The 18,395-nt window shown below is 43.4% G+C and overlaps 1 protein-coding gene across 1 annotated transcript in view; it reads left to right on the top strand.

Moving 5' to 3' along the window:
- Positions 1-18,395, top strand: part of CTNNAL1 (catenin alpha like 1) — a 474,086-nt gene that overhangs the window by 375,726 nt on the left and 79,965 nt on the right. The window lies entirely within an intron of this gene.

Here is an 18,395-nt window from a genome sequence, read left to right as displayed (position 1 = left end):
TTGAATTAGGCATGCATGGCTGCACCCTTCCTCCTCTGGGTGCATGGCAAGGCACGGCCCTAAGGCCCTTCAAAATCCTCAGCACCAAGCCCATGATGCTGTTAATCCGGCCCTGGTCCTCCTCCACCGCCGCTTCCACCTACACCGCCCATAGGTGTGCGCAGCCTATTGCATTAAGGTGTGCACCCCAAAGTTGAAATACACATGCATGTGTTTGCCAGCAGGGAGAGTAATGTATCGGGGCCATGTACCTGTAGGCAAGGAGAAATAGAGCAGAGCAGGTCCCAGGGAGATCTTTCCCATCTCCTCACTGGCAATGCTATGTGCCCTAGGTGATTAGGGTGTGCCCAGGCACACCCAGCACACCCTGTGCGCACGCCTATGTCACCGCCACATCCACCACCACCTCAACCTCCCTCCTACTCCATATGGGCCTCGTCCTTCAGAGATGAAGAAGAACATTGTTTTATTTTTCTGTTTTTTTTTGTTGTTTTAAGTTATTTCCCTATCCACATTTGTTTGCAGAGCACTTGCCATGCTCTTAATTACGTTTTGCTGCCATTTGCAGCACTCTAGCCCTTTCCTTTGGTGTTTTAGAGCCATTTTAGTGCCTTAAAGTTCGGGTCCCCATTGACTTCAATGGGGTTCGGTGTCCGGGAAAAGTTCGGTAAAAGTCCGGGACACGGACCCGGACTTTTTTTTAAAGTTCGGCCGAACCCGTCGAACACGGACATCTAGGTGTCCGCTCAACCCTAGTCCTGGGTTATTAATTAGAGTTTTATTAAAAAGTGCATGACTTTAAAAACATGACAGATTTATTGGAGAAAATAGAAGCCAGATTTATTGAAGATCAACTTCAAGCTTGCATCTGTAGGCATTTGTTTGTTCATTATAATAATGAGTAATGTCCAGTAATAAAACTGTTTAACACTTTTTTGCTTTCACTATCACTGCTTGCTGCTTTCCTGTTTAATTTTTAATCGGTTTTGTATTTTTTTTATTTTTTATTTTATGAAAATACTGGGCACAGACAAGTGTAATTTATATAAATATACATGACTGCCTGTGCAGTCACTTCACATGAAGTATTTCAACCTAGTGATTACTTTTCATGTCGAGTAATGTTCTCTTACTTGACTGCAATTATTCTAAAGTGAGTAAATTATGCTTACATTTTTACGTCTCATTGCACAGGAACCTGTGTGTGTGAGCAAACTACAAATTAAGACAACATGTTCAATAAATACAGTATTCAAGATGACATTTCTTCTCTTACCAAAGACACACTTCAAACACATTTACATACTGTTCTCATATTTTACACTTGAATTTTCTTCAGAAAACCAAAGCAACATAGATACAATGTTTTGCAACACTATTCCTACCCATAGGCATGTGCACATTTCTATAGCATTACAGCCTGAATTGTAAATGGATTTCATTTTTATCTTTTATCTTATTAAGAGAGAAGTAAGGGTTTGTTTTTTTCCCCCCATTTATACTTAAATCGGTGTATGCAGCATCAGTCTGATGCTGAATCAGTCCCCCAGCGCCTCTACACTGAGAACCGAGCGATCGATCACTGCTGATTGCTCGGTTCTGACAGCTCCCTGAGCAGAGTTGCTGACTGTCAGTAACAGCTCTCTGCTCTGCCTCCTCCTCGCTCATTGGAGCAATGGGCTGTAGAAGAGCAACTCGCTGAGAGGCCGAGCCGGGTGTCGGTCCAGGCACCTGGTACATCCCAACTCCGTTGTTGTAACGACGCGGTGCCTGGACCGACTTCTGTGACGTCAGCAGAGAGCAGACTTCAGCCCGGTTTCTACTGAAAACAGGTTACAAGAGTGCAGAAGAACCTGCACTCCTGTGGTTCATAGGAGATGTACAGCCAAACGAGCTTTGACTGTACATCTCCTTTAAGATTTATATGATCTGTCTATGATGTTAGAGTGGAAAAGATTGTATACACAATAAAGGAAATCTATGGTCACGGCATACTTTCCTTTTATTTCATCAGCATTTTAAAAGCAATACAAGCAATAGTTATATTGAACAATCCAATATAAGATTAATTGAAAAATCTTTCATGTTGCTGCCTTTCTGCTGCCCATCTCTTTCCACAACTTCCTGGATTCCCTGCATGCTTTGTAGTTTCTCCTCTACTGTTTCTTTAAATTTCTACATTCTACAATATCCTATGGGACTTTGCTACCTGCATGCAGTGATACTGTACTGTACTGACTTTGCCTCTTCACCTCAGCACCAACCTGTAGTTCAAAATGCAGGATCTCTGAAATGTGTGACACAGCAGTACCTTTTTGAAGGACAAAGTGACTCTGTGTGACAGAATTCCAGGAAGTCAATGTGTGGGACTATTCACAAAGTAGGTTTACAAACTTCAAGATATTTCAGATGTAGGCTAGAAACCATTGAAATACAATGTAGAAAGAAGTATCTGATTTTACATTTTGACCATAGATTTCCTTAAGGTATTCAAATAAATAAAATCAAACTGAATTTTTGCTTGCTTAAAGTGGTTGTAAATGCTATTACATGTTTGTTCAGATGTAAATAGTTAAGGTAATGCACATAATATATATTTGTTAAAAAAAAAAAAAAAAGTATTGTACCATTTCTGATGCGCTCCTATACAGGTCACGTCCACTTCAGCTAAAATTACTGCTGACTCTGCGGCTTTCATTCGACACTGACTCAGGAAGTCGCTTTTAGAGGGAGGATAGGCTGGGTGAGGGAGATGTGGCTGCACGGACTACTGAAGATACAGGCAAGCTATGCCTTTAGCACAGCTTAACTTTTTCTCTGAATGTAATCATGGGGCATGCAAACTGACCACGCTAACACAGATTAAGCATCCATGTTAGCGCGGTCAGTTGAAGGAAGGAACTGGCAGAAACAGCCAGGAAAGTCAGAGGAATGACAGCACAACATGATCTCTTTATAGAAATTTCACATATGCAATGCAGAAAGAACTTTTTTTTTTTTTTTTTTGAGACTTTAAAAATAGCTCTAATGCAACCAGTTGCCTTCAGAAGTTAAATAGTAAAAATGTAGAATACCTCTGTACAGTTGGTGTCATAGGATCTAATATTGTACTTGTTTTTAGAAGGCCCCAGAATTTCAGTGAGAACATGATCAAGACAAGATCTAGAGAGGCATTTTTCGCCATTGGGTTATTAAAACAATGAACTTCCGCTTAGAGTGCCATTAATAAAAAAAAAATGGCTTTGTGGGTGGTCCACAAGAAAGCCCATGCAACAAAGCTTAGTAACAAGAGAAGAACAACACTAGAGAATCCACCAAATGGGCAGTGATTTTTTGGAGAGTGTGTAAAAAAGCCAGCACCCATCAGGATCTTGGAGTAAAATGTAATTTTATTGTTAAACACGGGGTTAAGATATACAGTATCTCACAAGTGAGAACACCCCTCACATTTTTGTAAATATTTTATTATATCTCTTCATGTGACAGCACTGAAGAAGTGACACTTTGCTACAATGTAAAGTAGTGAGTGTACAGCTTGTATAACAGTGTAAATTTGCTGCCCCCTCAAAGTAACTCAACACACAGTCATTAATGTCTAAACTGCTGGCAACAAAAGTGATTACACCCCTAAGTAAACATGTTCAAATTGGGCCCAACTAGCTATTTTTCCTCCCCGGTGTCATGTGACTGTGTTACAAGGTCTCAGGTGTGAATAAGGGAGCAGGTGTGTTAATTTTGGGGTTATCACTGTCTCTCTCATACTGGTCCCTGGAAGTTCAACATGGCACCTCATGGCGAAAAACTGAGGATCTAAAAAAAGAATTGTTGCTCTAAATAAAGATGGCCTAGGCTATAAGAATATTGCCAAGACCCTGAAACTGAGCTGCAGAACAGGGGCCAAGACCTTATAGCGGTTTAACAGGACAGGTTACACTCAGAACAGGCCTCGCCATGGTCAACCAAAGAAGTTGAGTGCACATGCCCAGCGTCCTAACCAGAGTTTGTCTTTGGAAAATAGGCGTATGAGTACTGCCAGCATTGCTGCAGAGGTTGAAGGGGTGGGGGGTCAGCCTGTCAGTGCTCACACTGCATCAAATTGCTCTGCATGGCTGTCTTCCCAGAAGGAAGCCTCTTCTAAAGCGGATGCTCAAAAAAACCCGCAAACAGTTTGCTGAAGACAGGCAGACTAAAGACATGGATTACGGGAACCATGTCCTGTGGTCTGATAAGACCAAGATAAACTTATTTGGTTCAGATGGTGTCAAGCATGTGTAGCAGCAACCAGGTGAGCAGTACAAAGACAAGTGTGTCTTGCCTACAGTCAAGCATGATGGTGGGAGTTTCATGGTCTGGGGCTGCACGAGTGCTGCCAGCACTGGGGAACTACAGTTCATTGAGAAAACCATGAATGGCAGCATTTACGGTGACCTACTGAAGCAGAGCATGATGCCCTACCTTAGGACACTGGTCCGCAGGGCAGTATTCCAACATGAGAACGACCCCAAACACACCTCCAAGACGACTACTGCCTTGCTAAAGAAGCTAAGGGTAAACGTGAAGGACTGGCCAAACATGTTTTCAGACCTAAACCCTATGGAGCATCTGTGGGGCATCCTCAAAGGGAAGGTGGAGGAGCGCAATGTCTCTTATATCTACCAGCTCCATGATGTCGTCATGGAGGAGTGGAAGAGGACTCCAGTGGCAACCTTCGAAGCTTTGAAGTCCATGCCCAAGAGGGTTAAGGCAGTGCTGAAAAATAATGGTGGCCACACAAAATATTGACACTTTAGGCCCAATTTGGACCTTTCCACTTAGGGGTGTACTCTTGTTGCCAGTGGTTTAGACATTTAATGGCTGTGTGTTATTTTGAGGGGACAGCAAATTTACACTGGTATACAAGCTGTACACTCACTACTTTACATTGTAGCAAAGTGTAATTTCTTCAGTATTGTCACATGAAAAGATATAATAAAATATTTTAAAAAATGTGACGGGTGTACTCACTTTTGTGAGATACTGTATGTGCATCTTAACCCTGTTTATAAATAGTTGCATATTACGGGAAGATCTAGGTCACGTGCTGGATTTATTACACATTTGGACGTTGGCGCACAGGCCAGAGCACCAACTCATTATAGCTTGTATGGGATACTTGGGTTGAAGGCAGCAGGTCTGAGTTTTTATTTTTTTATTTATTTTTTTTTTATTATTATTATTTGGAAGGAGTGTCAGTAACCCACAGCTAAGATTGTGAAACTGTCCATTGGACAGCCATAATCTGGATGCTTCTTAAAGCTGTACTTTATGGAAGATTGATCAAAGAACCATTGCTGAAACTAGATCAAGCCTAATCCACCAAGGACAAGGCACCATGTAATAGATGGGGGGCCTTCTTTTACAGCCCATAGGAGGCCCTTTCATGCCTTCGGGTCGCAGGAGAAAGGAGCTAAGCCATTCAGATCTTCTGGGGGTTCCAAGAAGACATGGTTGGGTAAGCTGAGAAAAGGCCACTCCAGACCTGCGGACAAATCTTCGTCTGCATGAAGGGACGCCCTCACCCATTTCTGGGGTGGGTGGATGTCTTCGCTTCTTTCCCGGAACCATGGACTGCCTTGATTCAGGACAAATGGGTTCACAAACTGATCCGGTCGGGCTACAAGATTGAATTCAGGTCCCGACCATCGGACAGGTTCTTCCTGTCCAATCTCTGCCTATCCCCAGATCGGTTAAGGGATCTACGAGAGGCGGTACAAGATCTGCTGTTGCAAGGAATGATTGTGCCGGTTCCCTCTCTGGAATGTTTTCAGGGATTTAATTCAAACCTGTTCACTGTGCCCAGGAAAGGCGGCAAAGTGCGTCCAATCCTGGATCTGAAAGCTCTGAACCACTTTGTGCAGTACAGAAGTTTCGAATAAAGTCCATTCGCACGGTGGTGGCGTTCTTACATCAGAGAGACCTTTTGGCCTCCATCGATATCAAGGACGCATATATACACATCTGTTTACACTGGACATCAGTGTTTTCTTCGTTTCGTTGGGGGGGGGGGGATTTTAAATTTGTGGCATTACCTTTTGGTCTCCCCTCCACTCCTAGGGTCTTCACAAAAGTGTTGGCTCTGATATTGGTACTTATGCGTCAGCCGGGGATTGCAGTCCTGGGGTACCTGGACGATCTCCTATTAAGAGCAGATTCTCATTTAGCTCTGTTGTGCGATTTGGCAATCACTGTAAGGACTCTGCAAGAGTTTGGTTGGACCCTCAATTTCATAAAATCAGCCCTGGTACCATTCTCAAAACTGGACTATTTGGGCCTGACTCTAGACTCCACTTCGACTAAGGTTTTTCTTCCCTGGACAAGCTGCAAAAGTTGCAGGGGGCGATTTGTTTGTTTAGCAATCTGTTCTCTCTGCGGACTTGCATGATATTCTTAGACCTGATGGTGTCAATATTCGAGGCGGTCTCATTTGCTCAGTTCCACGCCAGACCCTTACAGAGGGAAATTCTGGTCAAATGGAACAAAGATCCAAAGCCTTTGGACTCTTCGGTTGAGTCACTACATAAAGCTGTGGAAGCTGTGTGCCCAGGGGTCTTGGACAGTCCAGACTCCCAATCCATGTTCTGTAACTCAGAGCAATAAAGCTTTGCTTGTGTCACTGGGCGAATCGTCTACAGGGTTGTCCAGTCCGGGTTCAATCAGACAATGCCACGGCCGTGGCTTACATTAATCTTCAAGGGGGCACCAAGAGTGTCTTGGTGGCCCAGGAGGTGGCCAAGTTCCTTAAATGGGCAGAGAATTTTGTTCCAGCCCTTTCCGCAGTGCGCATTCCCGGTATGGAAAACTGGCAGGCGGACTACCTAAGTTGTCAGGTGTTGGAGGGGGGAAAACCCATGTTGACCTGTTGGCCTTTCGGCTCAACAAGAAGGTTCAAAGGTTTGTAGCCAGGTCACGGGATCCTCTGGCGGAAGCCATAGACGCACTGGGGGCCCCTTGGGATCATTATCGGCTGATCAATGGATTTCCGCCGCTGAAACTCCTCCCGAGGCTTCTGCGCAGAATAGAGTTGGAGGGTATTCCAGTCATTCTGGTGGCACCAGACTGGCCTCGCTGGTCTTGGTATGCAGATCTGGTAAGATTGATCGCCGATGCTCCTTGGAGACTTCCTCTCAGGGAAGATCTGCTGTCTTAAGGGCCGATCTTCCATCATGCTTTACAGTCGCTGGCTTTAAATGCATGGCTGTTGGAAGCCCGGCGTTGAAGGATAGGGGTCTTTCTGACTGTGATTCCTACACTGAAAGCCTGGAAGTCTACTTCCAGGAAGATCTAATATCATACAAATCGTACATTTCATGCTGTAAATTGATAAAGGTGTATCCTCGCCTTTTTTTCCCTAGCTAGGATTTTGGCTTTCCTGCAAAGAGGGGTCGACCGGAAGTCGGTCTTGGTCACTATTAAAGGCCATTTGTCGGCTTTGGCTGTGTTTCCAATGCCGTTTAGCTTTGCATGCATTGATTCACACTTTTAAGAGGTCCGTCATGTGGCTCATCCGAGGCGATCCCCGCTGCCTCCATGGGATCTAGATTTGGTATTGTCTGTTCTTCAAAAAACTCTTTGAGATCATTAGGGAGATTCCTCTGCTTACCTGGTCTCAGAAGGTTGCCTTTTTGGTGGCTATTACTTCTGCTCTCCGAGTATCAGAATTGGCGGCGCTTTCCTGCCATTCACCTTGTTTGGTGGTCCACAGAGATAACTTGGCAGTTCAACCTAGACAGGCGTTTCTTCCTAAGGTGGTTTCTGATTTCCATCTGAATGAAGACACTGTGCTGCCTTCTCTGTCCTAGGCCCAAGCATCCTCTGGAAATTGCCTTGCATTCTCTGGATGTGCCTCGGGCTTTTAGGGTTTACCTGGCGACTACTGAATCTTTCAGGAAATCAGACTTTGTCCTTATGGAAGGACCTAGAAAGGGATTGGCTGTGTCTGCTGCGACCATTTCCAGATGGATCGGGCAGACGATAGTACAGGCTTATTCACTGAAGGGTCAGGTTCCACCTTTCCCTGTGAAAATGCATTCTACTAGCGTGCTGAGTGCTTCTTGGGCTTTTTGCCATCAGTTGTCTGTGGTACAAGTTTGCAAGACGGCAACCTGGTCGTGCACACATTCACAAAATTCTATAAAGTAGAAATGTTGGCATCTTTGGATGTTTCTTTTGGCCGCAAGATTTTGCAGGCTGCTGTTTGAAAGCGACTTTGGTCTCTGACGGTGTATGTTTTAGGTAAGGTCCAGTTGTTCCTGGTTGAGCTCCATGTTCTCTGATTGGTCAAAGTTCTAGCCTTTTGGGAATTACGTTTTTTTGCATTGTTTTCCCACCCCTCATGCAAATACTGCTTTGGGATGTCCCAAAGGTCAAGAATTTATATGGAGCTGTGTCTGTCAATGAGAAAACTGGATTTTTGACTTATCGTAAAATCCTTTTCTCTGAAGTTTGACAGACGCAGCACCCACCCCTCTAACTTGAGTGGGTTGGGATTTTTCCTTTTAAACACTACTTGCAACTAAACTGAAGTCTATAGCAGAGTGTGTGGGGTTATGCCTGCAGGGACGGCCCTATAGGCGTGGTAAAGCTTTTTCCTGCCTAGTGTTCTACTCCGGTAGGGGCAGCATAACCTAATGGTCAAGAATTATATGGAGCTGCGTCTGTCAATGAACTTCAGAGAAAAGGATTTTACGGTTTACCCATGCGATCCAATTTCAGTGCTGACAAAAAAAGTGTCCTGCACGAGTTTGGACCTAATGCGATGTAAATTCAGCCATATAGTTTGTATAGCTGAATTTGCATCACACAGACATCACATGTGATCTGCATAGCAATGCGGTGAGAATCACATGCGATGTCTGGCTTTGCACTAGTGTGAACTGGCCCTGCAAATCTGAGATCTCATCAAAAATCACACACCCCTTAAAGTGGTTTTAAATCTGTCATGAAAAATAGACAAAGCCCCCTACGATAGTGTATATTTGTTTCAATCTAAAGCACCGAAGTGTGTTTTTTCTGTCTGCTGCCTTATTCCTTCGCTATCTGCATTTCTGACAAGTAATCAAGGGGAAGGGGAACTCCAACTTACAGCCAATAATTGATAAGCCTCCGTTGTGCTTGTTTACAAATGAGAGTAAAAGAGGTATATCAATTTCCTTCACTCAGGTCCCAGTTTTCACTCAGCCATCTCTGAGCTGTGCAGTGTGTGCCCTCAGATCCCTGCCCCCTGTTTCTGTGTACATTCTGCACCTTAAATGGCTGCAGATAAACAGGTATAACTAACATAGGAGGATCTGTTTCATGTCTGTATCACTTGAGTCTAGTCACTTGGGTATATGTAAGAGTTAACAACCACTTTTAATGCCATTTCTAAATAAAAGCCAGGACAACGGTTTGGAGAGCAAAAAAAAACACAATTACATCTGTTGCGCAAACATCGGTGACTGTATGGAAGAGAACATGACTGCTACAGTGGGAAGTGTGAGCAAATTAATTTTTGTCAAGGAAATCTGCATAAAAAATATTAAGTATAATTTGAGTTTTATTTCAAGTGACCTTGCTATAAAAATGGTTGACATTACTGACAGCCTTCTGGAAGTATTAGCAGACTTTTATTTTTACGCCCTGGCTTTAGTACTTTGAATCACTTACCAAGAACAAGTATGCAGACAGAAAAGTCTTTTCTCCCTAAACCTTGAGAGGTCCAGAATGTTTGTTTTTTTTTTTTTTTTTCTCCCGTATCCCTGTACTTTTTATACATTTTTACAATTTACAGTACACTGTATATTTTGGGACTTTCAGTAGTTGATTTGGACATGTACAGTACATTTAAAGGTGCATATCTTCAAATTGAAATATCCTCAAAAAGTTAATTTATTTCTGCAATTTTATTAAAAAGGTGAAAAGGTTTATTTTATATAGATGTGTTACACGCAGTGATCTTTTTCAAGCATTCCTTTCTTTTAATTTTGATTATGGCTTACAGCTAGTGAAAACCCAAAATTCAGTATCTTAGAAAATTAAAATGTTACATAAGACCAAAAAAAAAGATTTTTAATGCAGAAATGTTGGCTTACTGAAAAGTATGTCAGTGTAGTACTTGACCTGGGGCTTCTTTTGCATGAATTACTGCATCAATGCTGGAGGCGATCAGCCTGTGGCACTGCTGAGGTGTTATGGAAGCCCAAGTTGCTTTGAACTTCGGCCTTCAGCTCATCTGCATTGTTGGGTCTGGTGTGTCTCATCTTCCTTGTGATAATACTCCACAGATTCTCTATGGGGTTTTGGTCATGAGAGTTTTCTGGCCAATCAAGCACAGTGATTCCATGATCATTAAACTGGGTATTGGTACTTTTGGCAGTGTGGGGGATGGGGCCGAGCCGCCCGCTCTGTTTCAATAAACGCAGACAGGGCAGCTCGGGAGCGAGCATGCACAGGTGCCCCCATGCAAAGCGTCTCTCCACGGCGGCACTGGGTGGGGGCAAAGCCTGAAACACCGGCAGGAGACCTCAGAAGAAGAGAATCGGGTCTTCTCTGTGCAAAACTATTGCACAGAGCAAGTAAGTATAGTATGTTTGATATTTTAATAATAAAGAATAAAATACAGCTTTAATGTCACTTTAATGCTACAGTGTGACACATGCAGAGGAAATAAAATCATTTACATACATTTAAATACATTGTTCACAAAACATTAGTCTAACATCTGGTCTGTAAGTGTAGACCGTTAGCATAATGTTTTCACAGATTTGCTATCACCACAGGAGAGAGTATATTTTGATCTACAACCCCAATTTACAATTGAAAAAAGAAAACCTATCAAATGTTTAAACTGACAAAATGTACCATTTTAAGGGAAAAAAAATAAAGTAATTTTGAAATTTGATGGCCGCAGCATGTCTCAACATTTGGACATATTTACCATGGTGTAGCATGTCATCTTCTTTTAAAAACACTCTGTAATTGTCTGGGGACTGGGGGGGGAAGGGGTGAGTTGTAGGAGTTTTGGGAGAGAAATGTTGTCCCATTCTTGGCTGATACAGGAGTCTAATTTCTCAACGGACCTAGGTCATCTTTGTCGTATTTTTTGTTTCAATATGTGCCAGATATTTTCTATTGGTAAAAGGTTTGGACTGAAAAAGGCTAGTTGAGCAACCAGACTCTTCTACGAAGTCATGCTGTTGTCATAGATGCAGAATGTGGTATGCAGTTTAGCATTGTCCTCATGAAATATGCAAGGCCTTCTCTGAAAAAGCGGTCATCTGAATAGGAGCATTACTGCTCTAAAACCTGGATATATATCTTTCAGCATTGATGGTGCCTTTTCAGATCTGCAAGCTGCCCATTCTTTATGCACTAATGTACCCCCATATCCCATCAGAGATTCAGGCTTTTGCAAAAAGTCTCAAGTCGCCAAAGTTGCCAAAAAGAATGTCAAATTTTGATTAGTCTGACCACAGAACAGTTTTCCGCTTTGCAACAAGCCATTTTTAACCACTTAAGCCCCGGAGGATTTGGCTGCTCAAAGACCAGGCCCCTTTTTTCAACTTGGCACTGCGTGACTTTAACTGACAATTGTGCGGTCATGCAGTGCTGTACCCAAAAAAAATTTGCGTCCTTTTTTCCCACAAACAGAGCTTTCTTTTGGTGGTATTTGATCACCTCTGCGCTTTTTATTTTTTGCGATATTAACCACTTGCCTACAGTGCACTTTCACCCCCTTCCTGCCCAGACCGATTTTCAGCTTTCAGCGCTCTCACACTTTGACTGAGAATTACTCAGTCTTGCAACACTGTACCCATACAAAAATGGTGTCCTTTTTTTCACACAAATAGAGCTTTCTTTTGATGGTATTTGATCAATACTGGGTTTTTTATTTTTTGTGCTATAAATAAAAAAAATACTGAAAATATTGTGAAAAAACGCATTTTTCTTTGTTTCTGTCATAAAATTTTGCAAATTAGTCATTTTTCTTCACAAATTTTGGCCAACATTTATACTGCTACTTATCTTTGGTAAAAAAAAACTCAAATAAGTGTATATTATTTGGTCTTTGTGAAAGTTATAGAGTCCACAAGCTATGGTGCGAATCATTGAAAATTGATCACACTTGATCACACCTGATGTACTGAAGGCCTATCTCATTTCTTGAGACACTAAAAAGTCAGGAAAGAACAAATACCCCCCAAATGACCCCTTTTTGGAAAGTAGACATTCCAAGGTATTTAATAAGGGGCATGGTGAGTTTTTTGAAGTTGTAATTTTTTCCCACAATGCTTTGCAAAATGAAGATTATTTTTTACAAATTGCCGTATTAACGGGTTATTTCTCTCACACAGCACATGTATACTTGCAACTACACCCCAAAACACATTCTACTACTCCTGAGTATGGCGATACCACATGTGTGAGACTTTTTCACAGCCTGGCCACATACAGAGGCCTAACATCCAAGTAGCAGCGTCCGGCATTCTAGGAGCATAAATTACACATATAATCGTACTTTTGAAGGCCCTGGAGCACCAGGACAATGGAAACCCCCATAAAATGACCCCATTTTGGAAAGCAAACAGCCCAACGTATAATTTTTGAGGCATAATGAGTCTTTTGAATATGTCATTTTTTTCCACAAGTTTTTGGAAAATGTGGAAAGAAAATGAAAACACATTTTTTTTTACACAAAGCTGTCCATTTATGCAATATTTATAACACCTAGCATGTACATAGCAAAAATTGCCCCCCAAAATACATTCTGCTATTCCTCCTGAGTATGGCGATACCACATGTATAACACTTTTTCACAGCCTGGCCACATACATAGGCCTAACATCCAAGTAGCGCTTTACACAAAAGTTGTCCATTTATCCACTTTAAGACTGGGCCTATTTTTGACACTTGGTGTTTACAAGCTAAAATCATTTTTTTTGCTAGAAAACTACTTGGAACCCCCAAACATTATATATTTTTTTTTAGCAGAGACCCTAGAGAATAAAATGGAGATCGTTGCAATATTTTTTATCACACCATATTTGCGCAGCAGTCTTCCAAATGCGATTTTTTTTTTGAAAAAAATTCACTTTTTTGAACTAAAAAATAAGAAAACTGTAAATTTAGCCCAATTTTTTTCCATAATGTGAAAGATAATGTTACGCCGAGTAATTAGATACCCAACATGTCATGCTTCAAAATTGCGCATGCTCACAGAATGGCGCCAAACATTGGTACTTAAAAATCCCCATAGGCAACATTTTAAATTTCTGCAGGTTACTAGCTTAGAGTTAGAGGAGGTCTAGGGCTCAAATTATTGCTCTCGCTCTAACGATCGCGGTGATACCTCACATGTATGGTTTGAACACCGTTTACATATGTGGGCGGGACTTGCGTATGCGTTTGCTTCTGCGCACGAGCTAACGGGGACAGGGCGCTTTAATTTTTTCTTTTTTTCCTATTTATTTATTATTTTTTTATTTTTACACAGTTTAAAAAAAAAAAATGTTTTGATCATTTTTATTCCTATTACAAGGAATGTAAACATCCCTTGTAATAGAAATAGGCATGACAGGTCCTCTTTATTGTGAGATCTGGGGTCAAAAAGACCTCACAACTACACTAAAAAAGAAAAAAAAAAAAAGCGGCCCTTTAAACCGGTTGCTAGACAACATCTTTTGACGTAGCTCTGGTCCTCCAAGACCATAGAGTCGAGTGAGGGCCATCTTGCCCTCACTCGACTTCCTGTCTCTGAGGATCCGGGACCGGATAGTTTTCCCCGCTGCCGGCGGGTCCGGTAAGCTGGGAAAACGTCTGGGACGCGGCAGGAGGGGTCACCTCTTCCCCTGCACCGCAAGGGTAATTCCGCGGCGAATCCGCCACCGGGACCACCCTTATCTGAAAGCCGACCGCCCGCCGTTTCAAAAAAATACCGGGGTTATGGGGGCTATCTGCTGCCATAACCCCAGTATTTAGCTTTTAATGGCCGACGCATATAGTCGTTAGGCGGTCAGTAAGTGATTGCATGCATATGGCAAACAGGTGACGATGACTGATGGGGTGACAGGTGACAATGACTGATGGGGTGACAGATGACGATGACTGAGGGGTGACAGATGACGGTGATTGATGGGGTGACAGGTGACGGGCGATGGTCACTGATGGGTGACAGGTGACGGGCGATGGTGCACGGCGGTACTGATGGCAGTCTCTGGTGGCCGGTGAACTTTAGGCTACGTTCACATGTGAGCGTAGCGATCGCGGGCAGAATCACTGCGATTCTGCCCGTGATCCAGAAATCATTGCAAATCGCGGGACGCCTGTGCGTTGCCCCTGATTTGCAATATCACCCCAAACGCTGTGCGATGTTGCTGCGATTTCCGCCTGCCGTATCGAGGTAACATCACGCAAACAACGCATGACGCCCCAAAGAAGCTCTTGTACCTTTTTTGGGCGTCATGTGATGTTTGCGCGATGTTACCGCGATTCGGCAGGCGGAAATGGCGGCAACATCGCACAGCGTTTGGGGTGCTATTGCAAAAAACGGGCAACGCACAGGCGTCCCGTAATTTGCAATGATTTCCGGATCGCGGTGATTCTGCCCGCGATCGCTGCGCTCAAATGTGAACGTAGCCTTATGGGTGTCAATTTCTGGGCACTGATGAGGTGACTGTTGGGTGACAGGTGACATTGGGGGGGGCTGAGGACTGTGTGGGGACCTTTTATTAGTGTGATTTTACTTTTACATGTGTACAGAGCAGTAACTCACTATTTCTAGCTCTTCTCCCCTCACACTGCAAACTGTATGAGGGGAGAAGAGCTAGTAACAGTGAGTTACTGCTCTTTGTTTACATTTTGTGATCGGCTGTGAATGGGTTCACAGCCGATTACATAGTAAACAGTCACTGTTAGTGACTGTTTACTACTGCCGGTGACAGCTGTGTTCCTACGGAACACAGTGCCACCGACATGACCGCGCTGCCCGCTCCTGATTGCGCATGCGCGGTCATCTCCCGGGCGCCTCCATTGTGATCGGCTGTGTCATTGGAACACAGCCGATCACGTGGGAAACAGCCACGCCCAGTGGCTGTTCCCCCCTGCCGGTGACGGGGGGTGTCCCGGGGACACCCCGACACCGGCAGTGCAGGGCGGCGCGCACGCGATCGCGCGCCTGCCCTGCATTCCTGGGATCACGTCATATGACGTCTTCCCAGGATAATGGTCGCACCGCTCCGCCGTCAATTGACGGCGGGCGGGCAGCATGTGGTTAATAAAAAAAGAGCAAAAATTTTGAGAAAAAATTACATTTTCAACTTTGTCTTTTAAAAAATATCCAATATACTTAATTTATGTCATATACTTTGGCCAAAATGTATTTAGCTACATGTCTTTGACAAAAAAATCTCAATGAGCCTATTTTTATTGGTTTGCGCAAAAATTATAGCGTCTACAAACTTTGGTGTAAATACTAGAATTTATGCAGCTTTTACTTTGACTGCCTATCTCGTTTCATGAAGTGCTAAAATGGCAGGGCAGTACAAAACCCCCCAAATTACCACTTTTTGTAGTAGACATCCTAAGAAATGTCCTGAGAGGCATGTTGAGCTCATTGAATATTAAATTTTTTTGTCACAGGTGTTTTGAAAAATGACAAAAAAAAAATGTATTTTTTTACACAAAGTTGTCATTGAAATTATATATTTTGCCACAAGTTTTGGGAAAATTACATTTTTTTTTTTTTTTTTAACATAAAGTTGTCACTGAAAGATACATTTCTCACACATGACATGGGTATATGTGGAATGACACCCCAAAATACATTCTGCTGCTTCTGAGTACAGAGATGCCACATGTGTGAGACTTTTTGGGAGCCTAGCTGTGTACAGGACCCGAAAACCAATCACTGCCTTCAGATTTTCTAATGGCGTAAATTTTTGATTTTTACTCCTCACTGCTAATCAGCTCTGCTAATCAGCTGGTCCTTGTTTGGCATATAGTGTAGGTTTTGTTTTTTTCATGCAGCCTGTGGGCAAAATGAAAAAAAAAAAACCCAACAGAAATCTCTGCAGGAAAATTGTGTAGTATACGCACCATTAACCACCCAAACATCCAAACCCACTTCTTAATGGCGGGTATACATAACAAAATTCTACATATACCTACAGGTATTTTAACTGCAGTGGTGAAATCAACCTACCACAGCGCTGCCATCAGAGGTATCCATATATGCTGAGCGCAAACGCGGTTTGTGTCAGAATATATAAAATCAGTGTGGCAGCTGATGAGTACCTGCAAGGCAAACAGGTTAACAAAAGAATGAAAAACAAGTACAGTAGGAGTAGACGAACATAAAAATAACTGAGACGACAACTGTTTTTGGCTTTTTTATTTTATATTTTTTTGGGGGGTTTTTGTAACTTTTTTATAATTTTTTTTTTTTTTTTTTACACTTTTTCCTTTTCGTAACTGCAACTTTCCAGTTTAGGGTCTCTCAAAATGTCGATAGCCATCAAACATCTTTCGAGACCCTGTGTTAGTGTGCCCTACACTGTGTCGTGCTGTACCCTACTCTAAAACATTCCCCGATGCAGAGACCAGGTTGGTCAGGACAGGTGGGATAATAATAACAGGTGTCAAGCCTAAATCCGCGCCTGCTACAGACACGACCTCCTCTTTGGGGGTATCTTTGGGTAGGGGTACTCGGGAGGACATGTGAAAAATGCCTCTCATGCAGCCGGCTCACTGCATCTGGAAGGGGAAGTTGGGCAGGAACACCTCCTGGGTACAGGTAGGCATCGATGATCTCTTCCTGGAATTCTCGGAAGGATCTGGTTCATCCTGACGCTCTGTGTAGTACAAAGGCGTTCAGCATAGCCAATTGAAATAAATAAACAGACACTTTTTTGTACCAGCGTCTGGCTTTACGGCAACTAAGTACGCCGCCAAAAGCTGGTCGTTAAGGTCCACCCCTCCCATATTAAGGTTATAGTCGTGGACACAGAGGGGTTTCTCCATAACACCAGTTGCCGTAGTAATTTGGACCGTTGTGTCTGCGTGAAGGGAGGACAGAACAAAAACATTCCGTGTATCCCTCCACTTCACTGCAATCAATTTGTCTGTTTTCAAGCAGGCTCTCTCCCCCGGACTAAGACGGGAATTTACAAGCCGTTGGGGGAAGCCCCGGCGATTAGGTCGCATGGTGCCACATGCGACAATTTGTAATTCGAGCAGGTGACTAAATAGTGGCACGCTTGTGTAAAAAGTGTCCACGTACAAATGGTACCCCTTTCCGGATAAGGGTAACACCAAGTCCCAAACTATCTTGCCGCTGCTCCCTATTTAGTCTGGGCAGTTGGGGGGCTCCACAGAGCTATCTTTTCCCTTGTAGACCCGGAAACTAACTGTATAGCTTGTGGCCCTGTCACACAGCTTATACAGTTTGACCCCGTATCTGGCATGCTTGCTGGGGAGATACTGTTTCAAAGCATGGCGGCCAGTAAACTTAATCAGAGACTCATCAACGCAGACAACTTGTTGGGGGGTAAACAAGGCTACAAACCTTTGATTTAAGTGGTCTACGAGGGGCAGAATTTTGTGGAGCCGATCATATTCAGGGTCTCCCCGAGGACGACAGGTTTCATTGTCGTTGAAATGCATAAATCGCAGAATTTGCTCGTATCTCGCCCTGGACATGGAGGCAGAGTACACGCGCATATGGTGAATTGGGCTAGTGGACCAATATAACCGCTAATTAACTTTTTGGTTATGCCCATGGTGAGGGAAAGGCTCAGAAACATCTTAAACTCTGAAACCGTTACAGGTTTCCAGCCAAATTGTCTGGCAAGGGGCGAATTTGGGTTGGCGGCGATGAATTGACCAGCGTATAAATTTGTTTGGTCCACAATAGATCTGAAAAGATCTTCTGTGAAAAATAGCTCATAAAAATTCAGGGGAGAAAAACTGGCTGTTTTCACATGGATTCCAGGTTGGCAAGTTAATGGGAGGAAGTACTGGCGCTCTTGTATTAGTGGGTTAGCCAATCAGGATATGCCAGCGCATCAGGGAGGGCACTATGGGCTCTACGGGCCTGTCTTCGAATATGCGGTGGCTGCGGGCCGCTACTTGTGCTAGCCACCGCACCAGCTTCAATTGCACTTATGGGACTCGTCACGTCACAAAGTGTTACTGCAGTGCTGGTTTTTACTAGGTCCAGGGTGTACTAGTCCGCTGGTGCTCGCCAGATCACCAGAAGGCTGAGCGGCACTAGTACCGACACTCTGCTCCATACGAGCACGCTGCGATCTCTGCACCTCAGCAACTCCAGAATGGGGTCGGGTACGCCCGGTTCTAACAGGGACCCATCCGTCGTCGGAGCT

The sequence above is a fragment of the Pelophylax lessonae genome, assembly GCF_965119305.1.
Source record: "Pelophylax lessonae genome assembly, chromosome: 5".
NCBI lineage: Eukaryota > Metazoa > Chordata > Amphibia > Anura > Ranidae > Pelophylax > Pelophylax lessonae.
This window is presented reverse-complemented; position numbering and strand designations above follow the sequence as displayed.